We start from the raw sequence: 18,884 nt of genomic DNA, 5'->3' as shown, positions 1-18,884 counted from the left end.
CTGGAGAAGGCAAATTATCCAATACCACCAAATCCAAATTCTCTTGATGAATACCATTAATAGTGAGGGGAAATTCACAGACCTTGTGAGTAACACTCTTCAAGGGAGAGCCATCGACAGAAACCACAGCAATAGGGGATGACAAAGTTTTAGGTTCTAATCTAAGTTTTTCCAAGAATCCCCCATCAATCACATTCAGAGTAGATCCACAATCCACAAATACCCGAAATTCAATTAATTCATCCTGAGCAGCAGTAGTGGCAGATAGGAATACTCCCTTAGAATTTAAACAGGCAATACGAGCATGACTGACCTTTTTTTTTTCTTTCTTCTTACGAAGCACACAGCTCTTAATAAAATGACCAGAATTTCCGCAATAGAAACACAAGCCTTCAGAAAGTCGGCGGTCTTTTTCCTGAGAGCGGGGTGCCATCGCCCCAATTTCCATCGGCTCTCCATTGTCAGCACAGAACCTCTCAGGACTCGAAGCTGACATAGCAGAGGATTTGCTCTCATTAACCCTTTCACGCAGTCTCCTGTCCACCCGTATAGCTAATTGCATTGCCTCCTGCAAGTTTCCAGGTGTGGGATAAGCAATCAGTAAATCCTTTACCCTTTCACATAGCCCTGCAAGAAACAAGCTTTTCAAAGCAGAATCATTCCACCCCACCTGGGCAGACCACCGACGGAAGTGAGAACAATATTTTTCCACATTACCTGATCCCTGCCTCAAACGTCTTAATTCAGACTCAGCAGATGAGACACGATCAGGATCATCGTACAACAAACCCAAAGCAGAAAAAAAAATTTCCACTGATCTAAAGCACGGATCACTAGGTTGGAGAGAGAAGGCCCATCCCTGAGGATCTTTGCGCAAAAGTGACATTATGATCCCTATGCGCTGTGATTCATCACCAGAGGATCCGGGTCTCAAACGAAAATATAATAGACAAGCATTTTTAAAAGAAAAAAAATCTTGTTGTTCGCCAAAAAATAGATCAGGCAGACGTACCTTAGGTTCCACAAAATGCGCTCCAGAACAGCTACTCACATGTTGTTGGAGCTTGGTCACCTCCAGAGAGAGTCCCTGCAAGCGTTGAGCCAAATCTTGCACCGAGATCATGATGGAAAACTGGAGGTCTTTCCTTAGAGAAAATTTTTTTTTTTTTTTTTATGGCTGGACTTACTGTTATGATCTGCTACAGAGACTAAGGAAAGAGAGGAGAACTGTCCCTACAATAGAACTAAACTAGATCCCTACGATGTAACGGGGAACCTGATCCTGCGATCAGACCCGCTAAAGTCCTCGGCTAGTCTGAACGCAGACCTATAGATGTGAGGGAGGGATCCCTACAAGATCTAGGGACTGGGAAAAGTTGGACACCTCCTAGCAGAAATAGTAGCAGTCAAAGACAAACACACAACAAAAAGGCATAGGGGTCAGAAGACCTAGCAAAACTAACAGAGAACGGCAACAGAGCAACAAGCTAGCTCAACAGAAGTAAATACAAATGAAGTCCAGCAAAGCCAGGAGGGCGGAGCCGGATTAAATAGGCAAAATGGTCATGTGACCAGCAAACTAAAAAAAAACTAACAGGAGAGTTGTAACAACAAGTACATATAGTCATGTCAAAAGAAAAGAGGTGGAGGAGTAAAAGGAGGAGGAGACACAGATATAGGCATGTGATGCCCTTCTGAAATCAAGAAAGGCTGGAGTAAAAATCTAAAATCAGCCTACCAACACCCAGACGTCGTCACAAGAAAATTAAAAAAGGAAATATCTTTAGGTATAATGGCGGTTCCATTCAGAACACTTTCCTTACAAGACATAGTGGTATCCCAGTTGGGAGTCGTGCCAAAAACGGAACCCAATACATTCGGACTAATCCACCATTTGTCATATCCAAGGGGCAGGTCAGTAAACGACAACATCGACGAGGAACCAAGTACAGTAGTATATACTGTACATCCTTTGACAAGGCAATCAGGCGGATCAAGAAGTTGGGAAGGGGCACCCTAATGGCCAAAACAGACATTGAGGGGGCGTTCCGGTTACTTACTACCTGTGCCTCCGAATAGTGTCCGCCTATTGGGCTGCTTCTGGGAAGGAGCATACTATATAGATCGCTGTTTGCCCATGGGGTGCTCCTGATCCTGCTCACTATTTGAGGCTGTCGCGCCCAGGGGATGGGGATGACTCGGCGCCCGGGCCTTGTTGTCTGGTCTTGGGGATGTCGCGGTAGTCGGCTCCCGGGGCCATACCCTGGGCCTCTCTTTTAAAAGGGTGGATAATTATATAAAAGTTTGTGACGCTACCTGTGGTGTCTGGCGAGGATCACCAGCGCTGCGGCAGCCCACTGAGGCCGGTGTTAAGGCAGCTTGGGTGATATAGCTCCCCACAGCTGGAGCTAGGTCTCAGGGCAGCGTAGGAGAAGGGATGTAAGGATGCAGGACAGATGGGACCCAGCCGGGTCAGAGCAAGAACAGGTACAGACACGATAGTCACTTCAGTACCTTTTACTGATGTTATCCAAGGCACAATCCGGAACACTGTAGGGTGAAGAGTGCATATCAGGATCCTCCCCAGTGAGCGGGTGTAGGGCCCCCTGTTTCTGGCCTTTGTGTAGTAAGTTTCTGACCTGCCTGGAGCTAGGCCTAACTTTATCTCTGCCCTGCACCGGCTGACTTTGTGGTAGGGCCTTCTCTTGGTGTACACACTCCCAACTTGTGGGGCCTCCGTGACTCCTGGCTCTGTTACGTATCAGCTCTTGGTTGATCCTGGGACCTGAAGTCTTCCAGGGGTCTCCGGTTGTCTCTACAGGGGGAAATACGGCCCTGTAGACGCGGACCCAGTGTCCGGTATATGCTTCCTGGGGTGAGCTTGTACAGCTCCTCTGCCCCCAATGCTACTCACTCCTCTAGCCTTCACTAGGCTATACACACTAGCGGCAGCTTGCCGCGCTTCACTGCTCTTATGGCGTCGGCACGCCTTGGGCTCACTAACCTGAGCTCCCTCTGGACTGAGCTCCACTGCAGGCTGACCTCTCTCTGGCTTCTCAGCTGGAGGAACCCCGTTCTCTGGACTGAGCTTGACTCTGTATTCAGACCTGTACTTGCTGAACTCTCCAGAGGAACCACTCTGCCTAGCTCCACCTTCCCTATTTATATCCAAAACAGGCTCCATCTGGTGGTCTGAGGTGGAAGGTGGAGGTGTGTGTATGCTGTGAGGGCCTCTTGTGGAGGAATCCGTTCATGCACCCCTCTAGGATCTGTGGCACTCATGCACAGCAGGGGCGCCACATTCCCCCCTAGCAAAGCTCAGCACTCCCGGGCTGAAGTACATTTTGAATAAACATGAACAATAACAATCTTCCCTTTATGGGAGGCACATTCTTAAACGTTGCATATAACATTATAAATAACAAATATATACATATATACCATAAGCAACCCCAGAATTTAAGTCTCTTCTGGTGAGATTCCCCGAAAGGATGTCCATCTCACAGGGCAGAGTACTTGGTAGCTTGAGGGACCTGTCCCAAACCCTCATCATAGGCCCTGGGGTGGTTGCAGGGCATGAAGATCCCGAACTGGACCTCCAGGAGAGCCACTCCAGACAGGTTTTACTTCTGAGGTCACCTAGAGGGGCACTCCAGGGAGTGCAATTATTTACAAGAAGCACACAGTCCTCAGCCACAGAGTTCTTTATGTAAAAATGGAAGTGTCCGTTTCACTTAAATTGTCCATTATAAAGCAAAACACATATTAATAAATACATATTCATAAAAATACTCCATAGAATTCAGTACAATACGATACTATGCTATATAATACCCCAGGGGTAACTATATACACTTGTCAGAAGTTTAACTATTTTACTCTGTGTATCTGACAGGGTTCTGACCTTTGGTACTACGTATGGACCTGCGTGGTACTGGGATACGTGAGGCACTAGTACTTGCACTACCTCCCATTCTGTCAGTACTAGGTGTAGAGGGGCTGCTAGACTGCCTTGGCCTCTTTGCGGGACTGGCAAGTATACCATTAGCTGGGCCTTCTTGCTCTGCTCCAGTCGGGGATCCTTCTTCCGGGGACTCTTCTTGAGCAGGCTCTTCTGGGGCACCTACAGGTTCTTCTTGCTGTGGGTAGAAGGTGATTACAAGTATGATTACTGCTCCTCCTAGTTGGGGCCAATCTGCCGGGAAATCTCCTAAGTCAGTGTGTATTACTGCTTCTTTAGGCTCCTCCAGTGCGGTGAGAGGCACTTCTTCTTGGGGCTTTAGCAGACCTGGACACAACTTCAGATGGTCCTTGGATACTGTTGCAGTCGTTCTTCCTCCGTCTCTACTAATTAGGCAGGTCTTTCTGTTATCGAATCTTGACTGTAACACAGTGTAGGGTTCTCTCTCCCACTGATCATCAAGTTTGTGGTTTCTTCTCTTCCTTTTTAACACTACTTCTCCTGGTGTGAAGGGTTCTGCGGGCGCACTTTTGTTGTAGTGGGCCTCATGCTTGTCTCTCACCCGAGTGAGACTGTCTTCGACACAGGCCTGTACTCTTCTGTACTGCTCCTGTCTGGTCGTGTCCCAGTCCTCAGTGGTCACATCCGCTTCTGGTTCTACAACACCAAGCTCCAGGTCCATGGGCAGCTTTCCTGGCCTTGCCCGCATGAGATATGCCGGAGTGCAGTTGGTGGAACTTACTGGTATGTGATTGTACAGATCTACCAAGTCAGGTAGTAGGTCTGGCCACTGATTTCTCTCCTCTAGTGGTATGGTCTTCAGCAGGTCGATGATGATGTTATTCATCTTTTCACAGAGACCGTTGGTTTGTGGGTGGTACGGTGTATTTCTTATCTTCTTACACCCATAGAGATGGCAGAACTCTTTGAACAACTCAGCCTCAAAGGCCGGGCCTTGGTCCATCAGCACCTGCTCAGGGTATCCATTGGGTCTGCAGAAACACGCCTGGAACGTTTTTGCTGCTGTCTCTGCCGTCAAGTCTTTGACGGGGGCGACCACCAGGAACCTGGAGTAGTGATCCACCGTGGTCAGGGCATAGGAGTACCCTGACCTGCTGGGTGACAGCTTGACATGGTCCAGGGCCGCGATCTCCAGAGGTCGAGTCATCTTGATGGGTTGCAGGGGTGCCTTCTGGCTGCTGTAGTCTTTTCTTCTGAGGCTACAGGGTCCGCAGTTTCGGCATCACCGCTCAATGGAGCTGCGCATTCCTACCCAGTAGAATCACTTCAGCAGGGTCTCTAGCTTCTTCCAGCCAAAGTGCCCTGCCTGATCGTGGTAGGCCTCCAACACCATTTGGATGTCTGTCTTGGGGACCACTATCTGCCATACCATCTCATGGGTTTTTGGAATGACGTACCTCCGGCACAGCTTCTCACGGTAGATAAACAGCCGGCTTCTCTCGTTCCACAGCTGCTTTGCTTGCAGAGACGCTTCCTTCTCCAGGGAGGAACCTTCTTGGGTTATCAGCTCCTTAATACGGCTGACAACCGGGTCACTGTCCTGGGTCTCTTTCCAGCTGTGGTGAGGCCATGGGTTTAGCGTCTTCCCACGCTGCCTCCTGGAGGCTCGTTGCTCGTGGATCATCCCATTCCGGTGAAAGGCAGCAGGGCCGGCGTCAGCACCCGGGCAAGTGCCGGGGACCTGAGCAGGCAGAGGGGCCCACTGGCGGTCGTGCACCCCGCCGGGTTATGGGCGGAGGAGAGCGCTATGGGCGGAGGAGAGCGGTGTCAGCGCCCGCCCTTTTCTCCCGCTTGCTCAGGGCCCCGGCAACCGGATACTTACCTCTCCCCATGCCTCTGCAGATCCGCTGTCTTCCCGTTCTGCGCTCCCTGTGACGTCTCAGGTCAGAGGGTGCGGTGACGTCTTAACACCGCGCCCTCCCCTGAGCCATCACAGGGAGCGCAAAGCGGGAAGATACCGGTGACGCTGGAGTCCGGACCCGAGCAGCTGCAGCAGGTGAGGAGGAGTGAGGTGAGTATTTAATTTTTTTTGTTTTAATGTATGGAGGCATGGGGCATAATATGGGGGGGTGACATCATGCATGGGGCATTATAAAGAGAGGGGGGGTGACATCCTGCATGGGGCATTATAAAGAGAGGGGGGGTGACATCCTGCATGGGGCATTATAGAGAGAGGGTGTGACAGCCTGCATGGGGCATAATAGAGAGAGGGGGTGACATCCTGCATGGGGCATTATAAAGAGAGGGGGGGTGACATCCTGCATGGGGCATTATAGAGAGAGGGGGTGACATCCTGCATGGGGCATTATAGAGAGAGGGGATGACATCCTGCATGGGGCGTTATAGAGAGAGGGGGTGACAGCAGGGCCGGCTCCAGGTTTTTCTGGGCCCCCGGCGAAAGAGTCTCAGTGGGCCCCTTTAATACATACCACGATTCATGATGCACAGATACCGCAGAGAAATATATATACAGGGTGGTCCAAAAGTAGGTGGACAGAAAGTGTAATAAGGTTATGAAGGGGGAGATTTATCAAACATGGTGTAAAGTGAAACTGGCTCAGTTGCCCTTAGCAACCAATCAGATTCCACTTTTCATTCCTCACAGACTCTTTGGAAAATGAAAGGTGGAATCTGATTGGTTGCTAAGGGCAACTGAGCCAGTTTCACAGATCTAGTTTTCACAGATAGATCTCCCCCAAATCTGTTTTCTTTTCAGATTATTCAGATAACACATAATGGCAAATAATTTAAATACAGATCAAAGAAAATGGATTTTAACAGAGTATTGGAAATCTCAAAATGCTGAGACCGTTAGAGCAAATTGGGTTGAAACATTTGGTACTCAAGCCCCAAAGAGACAAACCATTTACCGCATTCATGACAAATTCAATTCCACTGGCTCAATCCTTAATGCTCCAAAAACTGGTCGACCCAAAACAGTCTGTACAGAAGATAATAAACAACTTTCAGAGTCAAAAAAAGTCCACCAGAGGAGCCTCTTTGGAATTGGGAATTTCACGAGCTTCTATCATGCGAATCCTGAAATCTATTGGGTGGAAAGTTTATCGTCCACGTCTAATTCATGGTGTATTGGAGGATGATCCAGACAGGCGGCTGCAATTTAGTGTTTGATAAATCTCCTCCTTCATAATAACCTTATTAAACTTTCTGTCCACCTACTTTTGGACCACCCTGTATATAATACAATGCAAAGATTTCACTTCTTACATTATATGAGCGATATCTATTGTAAATTCCACAACAGCTCAGAAACCAGCGAATCGCTCCACACAGAATACTGGCCCCCATATAACGCCCCATACGGAATACTGGCCCCCATATAAGGCTCCATACGGAATACTGGCCCCCATATAAGGCTCCATACGGAATACTGGCCCCCATATAAGGCTCCATACGGAATACTGGCCCCCATATAAGGCTCCATACGGAATACTGGCCCCCATATAAGGCTCCATACAGAATACTGGCCCCCATATAACGCCCCATACGGAATACTGGCCCCCATATAAGGCTCCATATGGAATACTGGCCCCCATATAAGGCTCCATACGGAATACTGGCCCCCATATAAGGCTCCATATGGAATACTGGCCCCCATATAAGGCTCCATACGGAATACTGGCCCCCATATAAGGCTCCATACGGAATACTGGCCCCCATATAAGGCTCCATACGGAATACTAGCCCCCATATAAGGCTCCATACGGAATACTGGCCTCCATATAAGGCTCCATACGGAATACTGGCCCCCATATAAGGCTCCATACGGAATACTGGCCCCCATATAAGGCTCCATACGGAATACTGGCCTCCATATAAGGCTCCATACGGAATACTGGCCCCCATATAAGGCTCCATACAGAATACTGGCCCCATATAACGCTCCATACAGGATACTGGCCCCCATATAATGCTCCATGCAGGCTGTTAACCCCCACATAATGCCCCATACAGGCTGTCCCTCCCCTTATGATGCTCCATGCAGGCTGTTCCCCCCACATAAAGCACTATGCAGTCTGTCACCCCTACTCTTTATAATGCCCCATGCAGGATGTACCCCACCTCTCTATAAGGCCCCATGCAGGATGTCACCCCGCTCTTTATAATGCCCCATGCAGGATGTCACCACCCTCTCTTTATAATGCCCCATGCAGGATGTCACCCCCTCTCTTTATAATGCCCCATGCAGGATGTCACCCCCCTCTCTTTATAATGCCCCATGCAGGATGTCACCACCCTCTCTTTATAAAGCCCCATGCAGGATGTCACCCCCCTCTCTTTATAATGCCCCATGCAGGATGTCATCACCCTCTCTTTATAATGCCCCATGCAGGATGTCACCCCCCCTCTCTTTATAATGCCCCATGCAGGATGTCAACCCCTCTCTCTTTATAATGCCCCATGCAGGATGTCACCCCCCTCTCTTTATAATGCCCCATGAGGGATGTCATCCCCCTTCTCTTTATAATGCCCCATGCAGGATGTCACCCCCTCTCTCTTTATAATACCCCATGCAGGATGTCACCCCCCCTCTCTTTATAATGCCCAATGCAGGATGTCACCCCCCTCTCTTTATAATGCCTCATGCAGGATGTCACCCCCCTCTCTTTATAATGCCCCATGCAGGATGTCACCACCCTCTCTTTATAATGCCCCATGCAGGATGTCACCCCCCCTCTCTTTATAATGCCCCATGCAGGATGTCACCCCCCCTCTTTATAATGCCCCATGAAGGATGTCACCCTCCCTCTCTTTATAATGCCCCATGCAGGATGTACCCCCCCCACTTTATAAGGCCCCATGCAGGCTGTCACCCCCTCTCTCTATAATGTCCCATGCAGGATGTCACCCCCTCTCTCTATAATACCCCATGCAGGATGTCACGCCCCCTCTCTATAATGCCCCATGCAGGATGTCACCCCCCTCTCTATAATGCCCCATGCAGGATGTCACCCCCTCTCTCTATAATGCCCCATGCAGGCTGTCACCCCCTCTCTCTATAATGCCCCATGCAGGATGTCACCCCCTCTCTCTATAATGCCCCATGCAGGATGTCACCCCCCCTCTCTTTATAATGCCCCATGCAGGATGTCACCCCCCCTCTCTTTATAATGCCCCATGCAGGATGTCACCCCCCTCTCTTTATAATGCCCCATGCAGGATGTCACCACCCTCTCTTTATAATGCCCCATGCAGGATGTCACCCCCCCTCTCTTTATAATGCCCCATGCAGGATGTCACCCCCCTCTCTTTATAATGCCCCATGCAGGATGTCACACCCCCTCTGTATAATGCCCCATGCAGGATGTCACCCCCCTCTCTATAATGCCCCATGCAGGATGTCACCCCCCTCTCTATAATGCCCCATGCAGGATGTCACCCCCTCTCTCTATAATGTCCCATGCAGGATGTCACCCCCTCTCTCTATAATGCCCCATGCAGGATGTCACCCCCCCTCTCTTTATAATGCCCCATGCAGGATGTCACCCCCCCTCTCTTTATAATGCCCCATGCAGGATGTCACCCCCCTCTCTTTATAATGCCTCATGCAGGATGTCACCACCCTCTCTTTATAATGCCCCATGCAGGATGTCACCCCCCCTCTCTTTATAATGCCCCATGCAGGATGTCACCGCCCTCTCTTTATATTGCCCCATGCAGGATGTCACCCCCCTCTTTATAATGCCCCATGAAAGATGACACCCCCCCTCTCTTTATAATGCCCCATGCAGGATGTGCCCCCCCCACTTTATAAGGCCCCATGCAGGCTGTCACTCCCTCTCTCTATAATGTCCCATGCAGGATGTCACCCCCTCTCTCTATAATGCCCCATGCAGGATGTCACCCCCCCTCTCTATAATGCCCCATGCAGGATGTCACCCCCCTCTCTTTACAATGCCCCATGCAGGATGTCACCCCCTCTCTCTATAATGCCCCATGCAGGCTGTCACCCCCTCTCTCTATAATGCCCCATGCAGGATGTCACCCCCCCTCTCTTTATAATGCCCCATGCAGGATGTCACCCCCCCTCTCTTTATAATGCCCCATGCATGATGGATGTCACCCCCCCCCATATTATGCCCCATGCCTCCATACATTAAAAAAAAATAATCAAATACTTACCTCACTCCTCCTCACCTGCTGCAGCTGCTCGGGTCCGGACTCCAGCGTCGCTGGTATCTTCCCGCTCTGCGCTCCCTGTGATGGCTCAGGGGAGGGCGTGGTGTTAAGACGTCACCGCACCCTCTGACCTGAGACGTCACAGGGAGCGCAGAGCGGGAAGACAGCGGATCTGCAGAGGCATGGGGAGAGGTAAGTATCCGGCTGCCGGGGACCTGAGCAAGCGGGAGAGAAGGGCAGGCGCTGACACCGCTCTCCTCCGCCCATAGCGCTCTCCTCCGACCATAGCCCGGCAGGGTGCGCGACCTCCAGTGGGCCCTTCTGCCTGCTCAGGGCCCCGGCACTTGCCCGGGTGCGCCGGGTGCTGACGCCGGCCCTGCCCTCAAGGACCAAAACAGTGGTAAATCTCTTCCCAACACAGACCTGTAAGGAAGAGCCTTTACCACTCCCACCACATGTTTAACCTCTCCACATAGAGTGGAATAGGTAACCTCCACCGCCGGATACTTGCGGAGTTCTCCATGTATGCTGTAGTATCGGCGTCTCTGCCCCCTGACAGGCAGAGATGCCGTCCCTCTTACCGCCGCGCTCCCGGCCCGGTGTCTTCCAGCTCTCCTGCTGCTGGCGCGCGCAGCTTCCCGGGCACTGTGCTTAGGGCGCACTCCCTCCCTCTTTAAGGGGCCGAGCACGCAGTCCTAAGATGTCGCCGGCCAATGGCCGGAGGACCTCTCATAGAAAAGGCACCTCCTCCAAAATGGAGGTGCCCGTGCAAGGTTGTAGCTTTGTGTACTAAACTCTGCTTCAGCCCTCAGGTCCCACTGCTAGCCTGACTACTAGTACAGTTCGCCAGCCTGACTACCAGTCCAGTCCGCCAGCCTGACTACCAGTCCAGTCCGCCAGTCTGACTACCAGTCTTGTCCGCCAGCCTGACTACCAGTCCAGTCTGCCAGCCTGACTACCAGTCCTGTCCGCCAGCCTGACTACCTGTCTCCGCCAGCCAAGTGTACTCTCCAGCCCGACGGTCTGCCTACGATCCAAACCCGCCAGTCTGTCTATGGGTCTGGCTTGCCTGCCTACCCAGAGAACGTACCAGTTACCTTCCGTGCCTATCAGCCAGCCTACCTGGAGGCTCCTGCCAGTTACTTGCGGTGCCTATCAGTCAGCCTACCTGGAAGCTCCTACCAGTTACCTAATGTGCCTATCCGGAGGCTCCTGCCAGCTACCCGTGGGAGTCACCTGCTCTCATACAAGGACAGGCCCAGAGTAGCACCTGGTCCCTCTGCTCAGTCTTTCCCTGGTTCACGGAGATGATTGAGCCGCCGTGCGACCTTGGTCAGTCCGAGTTGAAACCTTGTTATGTCCCTCTGGTCCCTCCTTGCTTCGCAGCACTGAGGTTCCACCACCCGGATCCGTAACATATGCATACGACCCCGACTTTTCCCCCCGAGTGGGTTCTAACCCAGAGATCAATAACCCATGGACGAGGGTCACTGTTAGAATCTATGTTGTGTTACTATCGGCCATCTTGTTGCGGTTTGCTGGCTTGCAGTCTTTTCCTCTGGTGCTGGGTGTCTTGGTCATGTGATCTTTTCACTCTTTATTACTCAGCACCTGTCTCCTATTCCCCGCTGGACATCAGTGTTGTTACGCTTGTTCTTTGGCTTAGTAGCCTGGTTAGTTCTTTGTGCTTAGGACAATTAATATCCTGGGACTTCTTGTTCCACCAGTTTTGTTCCCTTTAATCTTCGTTTCTGCAATTAACTTTTCTGTTAGGAGGTCTCCTGTTTTTGCTCCCAGTCCTTAGATCTTTTAGGGACCCCTTTCCCCTTCCTTCAGGTCTTCTTTTGAGTTCAGTGCAGGAGTGTCGATGGGGCACCCACCCCAGCATAGGGTTTAAGCTGAGTCTCAGTGCAGGGACAGCTTTTCCCCCCTATTCCTTATTTCTTAGTTGCAGTACATAACAGTATGTCTAGCCACGTTTAAAAAAAAAAAAAAGGAAAAAAAGTTTTTTTGTTTTTTTTTTCCTCTTCCTGGGTTTTCTTCAGTATGAGTACCATCCAGGAGCTTGCTCAACACTTGAAAGAGTTGACTCTGGAGGTTGCCGGTCTTCAGCAGTACATGAGTAAATACCCTGCAGAACGCTATGAAGAACCTAAGGTAGGATTACATGAGTGTTTCTCGGGGAAACAACAGGATTTTTTTTCATTTAAAAATGCTTGTTTGTTGCATTTTCGGCTCAGACCTAGATCTTACGGGAGTGAACTACAGCGTGTAGGGATTATTATGTCTATATTGCGTAAAGAACCTCAAATCAGGGCGTTTTCCTTGTCTCCTGATGATCATTGTCTGAGGTCTGTGGAGGAATTTTTAATGCCATGGGTTTGCTGTATGATAATCCTGATCGGGTTACATGAGCTGAGGCAGAGCTCAGATGTCTCAAACAGGGTTCTCTTGATGCTGACTGTTATTGCACCCTGTTCAGACGATGGTCTGCAGAGGTCAGGTGGAATGACCCTGCATTCAAGTTTCAGTTTCTGGCAGGCTTGAGTGAAAGGGTTAAAGATTTGCTCATTGCATTCCCTGCACCTGATACTCTGCAAGTTGCCATGCAGTTAGCTATCCGTGTGGATAGAAGGTTGAGGGCCAGACAGAATGAGGAGAAGCTTCCTGTCTTGCTGGATTCTGTTTCTCACGATATTTCTGCCGACACTGGGGAACCTACGCAGGTGGGGGCAATGTCATTTTGTTCCAAGGAGAGGGACAGGAGGTTCTCTGAGGGACTTTGCTTGTATTGCGATAAGGCTGATCATTTTTTAAAGCAATGCGAGGTTCGCTTAAGGAAGGAAAAAAAATGGTCAGTAGAAATAACACTCCCACTCCCATTGTGTTTTTACGTTCTGCTGGGGTGTTTTTTCCAGGTAATACCACCTGTCAGGGTCGTTCGATTGAGTTTCAGGTTATACTCTTCTGTTCCCATCCAGACCCCTCTGTTCCTCTCAAGATGCCTCTGTTCTCCTTCAGACTGCTCTGTCCTCTTCAGACTCCTCTGTCCTCTTCAGACTACTTAATCCCCTCCAGACACCTCTATTCTCCTCCAGGCTCCTCTGTTCCCCTCCATACTCTTCTGTTCCCCTGCATACTCCCCTATTCTCCTCCATACTCTTCTGTTCCTCTCCAGACTCCTCTGTTCCTCTCCAGACTCCTCTGTCCTCTCCAGACTCTTCTGTCTTCTCCAGAATCCTTTCTTGCCCCCCAGACTCCTCTGTTGCTCCAGACTCCTCTGCTGCTCCAGATTCCTCTGTTGCCTCCCAGATTCCTCTGTTGCCCCCCAGACTCCTCTGTTCAACTCCATACTCTTCTGTTCCGATCGAGACCTCTCTGTTGCTCTCCAGAAGCCTCTGTTCTCCTTCAGATTTATCTTTCCTCCCCAGACTCCTCTGTCCTCCCCAGACTCCTCTGTCCTCCCCAGACTCCTCTGTCTTCCCCAGACTCCTCTGTCTTCCCCAGACTCCTCTGTCATCTCCAGACTCCTCTGTTCCCCTCCAGACTCCTCTGTTCCCTTCCAGATACCTGTCTCTTCCAGATTCCTCTGTCCCCTCCAAACTCCTCTGTTCCCCTCCATACTCCCCTATTCTCCTCCATACTCTTCTGTTCCCATCCAGACCCCTCTGTTCCTCTAAAGACACCTCTGTTCTCCTTCAGACTCCTCTGTCCTGTACAGACTCCTCTGCCCTATCCAGACTCCTCTCCAAACTCCTCTGTCGTCTCCAGACTCCTTTTTTCATCTCCAGACTCCTCTTTTCATCTCCATACTCCTCTGTTCCCCTCCAGACTCTTCTGTTCTCCTCCATACTCCTCTGTTATCCTCCATGCTCTTTTGTCCTCCTACAGACTCCTCTGTCCTATCCAGACTCCTTTGTCCTTTCCAAACTCCTCTGTCGTCTCCAGACTCCTCTGTCTTCTCCAGACTCTTCTGTCCTCCTCCAGACTCCTCTGTCCTCCTCCAGACTCCTCCGTCCTCCTCCAGACTCCTCTGTTGCCCTCAAGACTGCTCTGTTCCCCTCCAGACTCCTCTGTCCCCTCCAGACTTCTCTGGCCCCTCCAGATTCCTCTGTTTACTCCAGACTCCTCTGTTTCTCCAGACTTCTCTGTTCTCCTCCATCCCCTTCTGTTCTCCTTCAGACGTCTCTGTTCTCCTCCAGACCCCTTTGTCCCTTCCAGACTTCTCTGTCCTCCTTCAGTCTCCTCTGTCTTCTCAAGACTCTTCTGTTCCCCTCCATACTCCTCTGTTCCCTTCCAGACTCTTCTGTTCCCCTCCAGACTCTTCTGTTCCCCTCCAGACTCTTCTGTTGCCTCCCAGACTCCTCTGTTCCCCTCCAGACTCCTCTGTCCCCTCCAGACTCCTCTGTCCCCTCCAGATTCCTCTGTCCACTCCAGATTCCTCTGTCCCTTCCAGATTCCTCTGTTCACTCCAGACTCCTCTGTTCCCCCCCTGAGTCTTCTGTCCCCTCCAGACTCCTCTGTTTCTTCAGACTTCTCTGTTCTCCTCCATACCCTTCTGTTCGCCCTCCATACTCCCCTATTCTCCTCCAAACTCTTCTGTTCCCATCCAGACACCTCTGTTTCTCTCCAGACGCCTCAGTTCTCCTTCAGACTCCTCTGTCCTCTCCAGACTCCTTTGTCCTCTCCAGACTTGTCTGTCCCCTCCAGACTCCTGTTCCCCTCCAGACTCTTCTGTTCCCCACCAGACTCTTCTGTTCCCCTCCAGACTCTTCTGTTCCCCTCCAGACTCTTCTGTTCCCCTCCAGACTCTTCTGTTCCCCTCCAGACTCTTCTGTTCCCCTCCAGACTCTTCTGTTCCCCTCCAGACTCTTCTGTTCCCCTCCAGACTCCTTTGTTCCCCTCCAAACTCCTTTGTCCCCTCCAGACTTTTCTGTCTCCTCCAGATTCCTCTGTTCACTCCAGACTCCTATGTTCTCCTCCAGACTCCTATGTTCTCCTCCAGACTCCTATGTTCTCCTCCATACTCCTATGTTCTCCTCCATACTCCTCATTTCTCCTCCATACTACTCTGTTCTCCTCCATACTCCTCTGTTCCCCTCCAGACTCCTCTGTTCCCCTCCAGACTCCTCTGTTCCCCTCCAGACTCCTCTGTCCCCTCCAGATTCCTATGTCCCCTCCAGACTCCTCTGTCCCCTTCAGACTCCTCTGTTCTCCTCCATACTCTTCTGTCCTCCTTCAGACTCCTCTGCCCTCTCCAGACTCCTTTGTCCTCTCCAAACTCCTCTGTCGTTTCCAGACTCCTCTTTTCATCTCTATACGCTTCTGTTCTCCTCCATACTCTTCTGTTCCCCTCCAGACTCTTCTGTTCTCCTCAATACTCCTCTTTTCTCCTCCATACTCTTCTGTTCCCATCCAGACTCCTCTGTTGCTCTTCAGAATCCTCTGTTCCCCTCAAGACTCCTCTATTCCCCTCCAGACTCCTCTGTCCCCTCCAGACTCCTTAATCCCCTCCAGACTCCTCTGTTCCCCTGAATCCTCTGTCTTCTCCAGACCCCTCTGTTCTCCTTCAGACTCCTCTGTCCTACTTTGAACTTTTTTGTTCCTCTCTAGACCCCTATGTCCTCTCCAGACTCCTGTTTTCTCCTCAGGACTCCTCTGTCCCCTCCAGACTCCTCTGTCTTCTCCAGACTCCTCTGTCCCCTCCAGACTTCTCTGTCCTCCTTCAGACTCCTCTGTCCTCTCAAGACTCCTCTTCTGTTCCCCTCCAGACTCTTCTGTTCCCCTCCAGACTCTTCTGTTCCCCTCCAGACTTTTCTGTCTCCTCCAGTTTCCTATGTTCACTCCAGACTCCTATGTTCTCCTCCAGACTCCTATGTTCTCCTCCAGACTCCTATGTTCTCCTCCAGACTCCTATGTTCTCCTCCATACTCCTCTTTTCTCCTCCATACTCCTCTGTTCTCCTCCATACTCCTCTGTTCCCCTCCAGTTTCCTCTGTTCCCCTCCAGACTCCTCTGTTCCCCTCCAGATTCCTCTGTCCCCTCCAGATTCCTCTGTCCCCTCCAGACTCCTGTCCCCTTCAGACTCCTCTGTTCTCCTCCATACTCTTCTGTCCTCCTTCAGACTCCTCTGCCCTCTCCAGACTCCTCTGTCCTCTCCAAACTCCTCTGTCGTCTCCAGACTCCTTTTTTCATCTCTATACACTTCGGTTTTCCTCCATACTCTTCTGTTCCCCTCCAGACTCCTCTGTTGCTCTTCAGAATCCTCTGTTCCCCTCAAGACTCCTCTATTCCCCTCCAGACTCCTCTGTCCCCTCCAGACTCCTCTGTCCCCTCCAGACTCCTTAATCCCCTCCAGACTCCTCTGTTCCCCTGACTCCTCTGTCTTCTCCACACCCCTCTGTTCTCCTTCAGACTCCTCTGTCCTACTCTGAACTTTTTTGTTCCTCTCTAGACTCCTCTGTCCTCTCCAGACTCCTGTTTTCTCCTCAGGACTCCTCTGTTCCCTCCAGACTCCTCTGTCTTCTCCAGACTCCTCTGTCCCCTCCAGACTTCTCTGTCCTCCTTCAGACTCCTCTGTCCCCTCCAGACTCCTCTTCTGTTCCCCTCCAGACTCCTCTTCTGTTCCCCTCCAGACTCCTCTTCTGTTCCCCTCCAGACTCCTCTTCTGTTCCCCTCCAGACTCCTCTTCTGTTCCCCTCCAGACTCTTCTGTTCCCCTCCAGACGCCTCTGTTCCCCTCCAGACTCTTCTGTTCCCCTCCAGACGCCTCTGTTACCCTCCAGACTCCTGTTACCCTCCAGACTCCTCTGTCCCTCTCCAGACTCCTCTGTCCCCTCCAGACTCCTCTGTTCCCCTCCAAACTCCTCTGTCCCCTCCAAACTCCTCTGTCCCCTCCAGACTCCTCAGTCCTCTCCAGACTTCTCTGTCCCCTCCAGACTCCTTAATCCCCTCCAGACTCCTTAATCCCCTCCATACTCCTCTGTTCCCCTCCATACTCCCCTATTCTCCTCCATACACTTCTGTTTCCATCCAGATTCCTCTGTCCCCTCCAGACTCCTCTGTCCCCTTCAGACTCCTCTGTTCTCCTCCATACTCTTCTGTCCTCCTTCAGACTCCTCTGCCCTCTCCAAACTCCTCTGTCCTCTCCAAACTCCTCTGTCGTCTCCAGACTTCTCTTTTCATCTCTATATGCTTCTGTTTTCCTCCATACTCTTCTGTTCCCCTCCAGACTCTTCTGTTCTCCTCAATACTCCTCTTTTCTCCTCCATACTCTTCTGTTCCCATCCAGACTCCTCTGTTGCTCTTCAGAATCCTCTGTTCCCCTCCAGACTCCTCTATTCCCCTCCAGATTCCTCTGTCCCCTCCAGACTCTTCTGTTCCCCTCCAGACTCTTCTGTTGCCTCCCAGACTCTACTGTTCCCCTCCAGACTCCTCTGTCCCCTCCAGACTCCTCTGTCCCCTCCAGATTCCTCTGTCCCCTCCAGATTCCTCTGTCCCTTCCAGATTCCTCTGTTCACTCCAGACTCCTCAGTTCCCCTCCTGAGTCTTCTGTCCCCTCCAGACTCCTCTGTTTCTTCAGACTTCTCTGTTCTCCTCCATACCCTTCTGTTCCCCCTCCATACTCCCCTATTCTCCTCCAAACTCTTCTGTTCCCATCCAGACACCTCTGTTTCTCTCCAGACGCCTCTGTTCTCCTTCAGACTCCTCTGTCCTCTCCAGACTCCTTTGTCCTCTCCAGACTTGTCTGTCCCCTCCAGATTCCTGTTCCCCTCCAGACTCCTGTTCCCCACCAGACTCCTCTGTTCCCCTCCAGACTCTTCTGTTCCCCTCCAGACTCTTCTGTTCCCCTCCAGACTCTTCTGTTCCCCTCCAGACTCCTTTGTTCCCCTCCAAACTCCTTTGTCCCCTCCAGACTTTTCTGTCTCCTCCAGATTCCTCTGTTCACTCCAGACTCCTCTGTCCCCTCCAGACTCCTATGTTCTCCTCCAGACTCCTATGTTCTCCTCCATACTCCTATGTTCTCCTCCATACTCCTCTGTTCTCCTCCATACTCCTCTGTTCTCCTCCATACTCCTCTGTTCCCCTCCAGACTCCTCTGTTCCCCTCCAGACTCCTCTGTTCTGTTCTCCTCCAGACTCCTCTGTCCCCTCCACATTCCTATGTCCCCTCCAGACTCCTCTGTCCCCTTCAGACTCCTCTGTTCTCCTCCATACTCTTCTGTCCTCCTTCAGACTCCTCTGCCCTCTCCAGACTCCTTTGTCCTCACCAAACTCCTCTGTCGTCTCCAGACTCCTCTTTTCATCTCTATACGCTTCTGTTCTCCTCCATACTCTTCTGTTCCCCTCCAGACTCTTCTGTTCTCCTCAATACTCCTCTTTTCTCCTCCATACTCTTCTGTTCCCATCCAGACTCCTCTGTTGCTCTTCAGAATCCTCTGTTCCCCTCAAGACTCCTCTATTCCCCTCCAGATTCCTCTGTCCCCTCCAGACTCCTTAATCCCCTCCAGACTCCTCTGTTCCCCTGACTCCTCTGTCTTCTCCAGCCCCTCTGTTCTCCTTCAGACTCCTCTGTACTACTCTGAACTTTTTTGTTCCTCTCTAGACCCCTCTGTCCTCTCCAGACTCCTGTTTTCTCCTCAGGACTCCTCTGTCTTCTCCAGACTCCTCTGTCTTCTCCAGACTCCTCTGTCCCCTCCAGACTTCTCTGTCCTCCTTCAGACTCCTCTGTCCTCTCAAGACTCCTCTTCTGTTCCCCTCCAG

This window comes from Phyllobates terribilis, unplaced genomic scaffold, assembly GCF_046119375.1.
Source record: "Phyllobates terribilis strain yellow unplaced genomic scaffold, ASM4611937v1 Scaffold_1__5_contigs__length_1240528914, whole genome shotgun sequence".
Lineage (NCBI taxonomy): Eukaryota > Metazoa > Chordata > Amphibia > Anura > Dendrobatidae > Phyllobates > Phyllobates terribilis.
Note: the sequence above shows the minus strand (reverse complement) of the source record.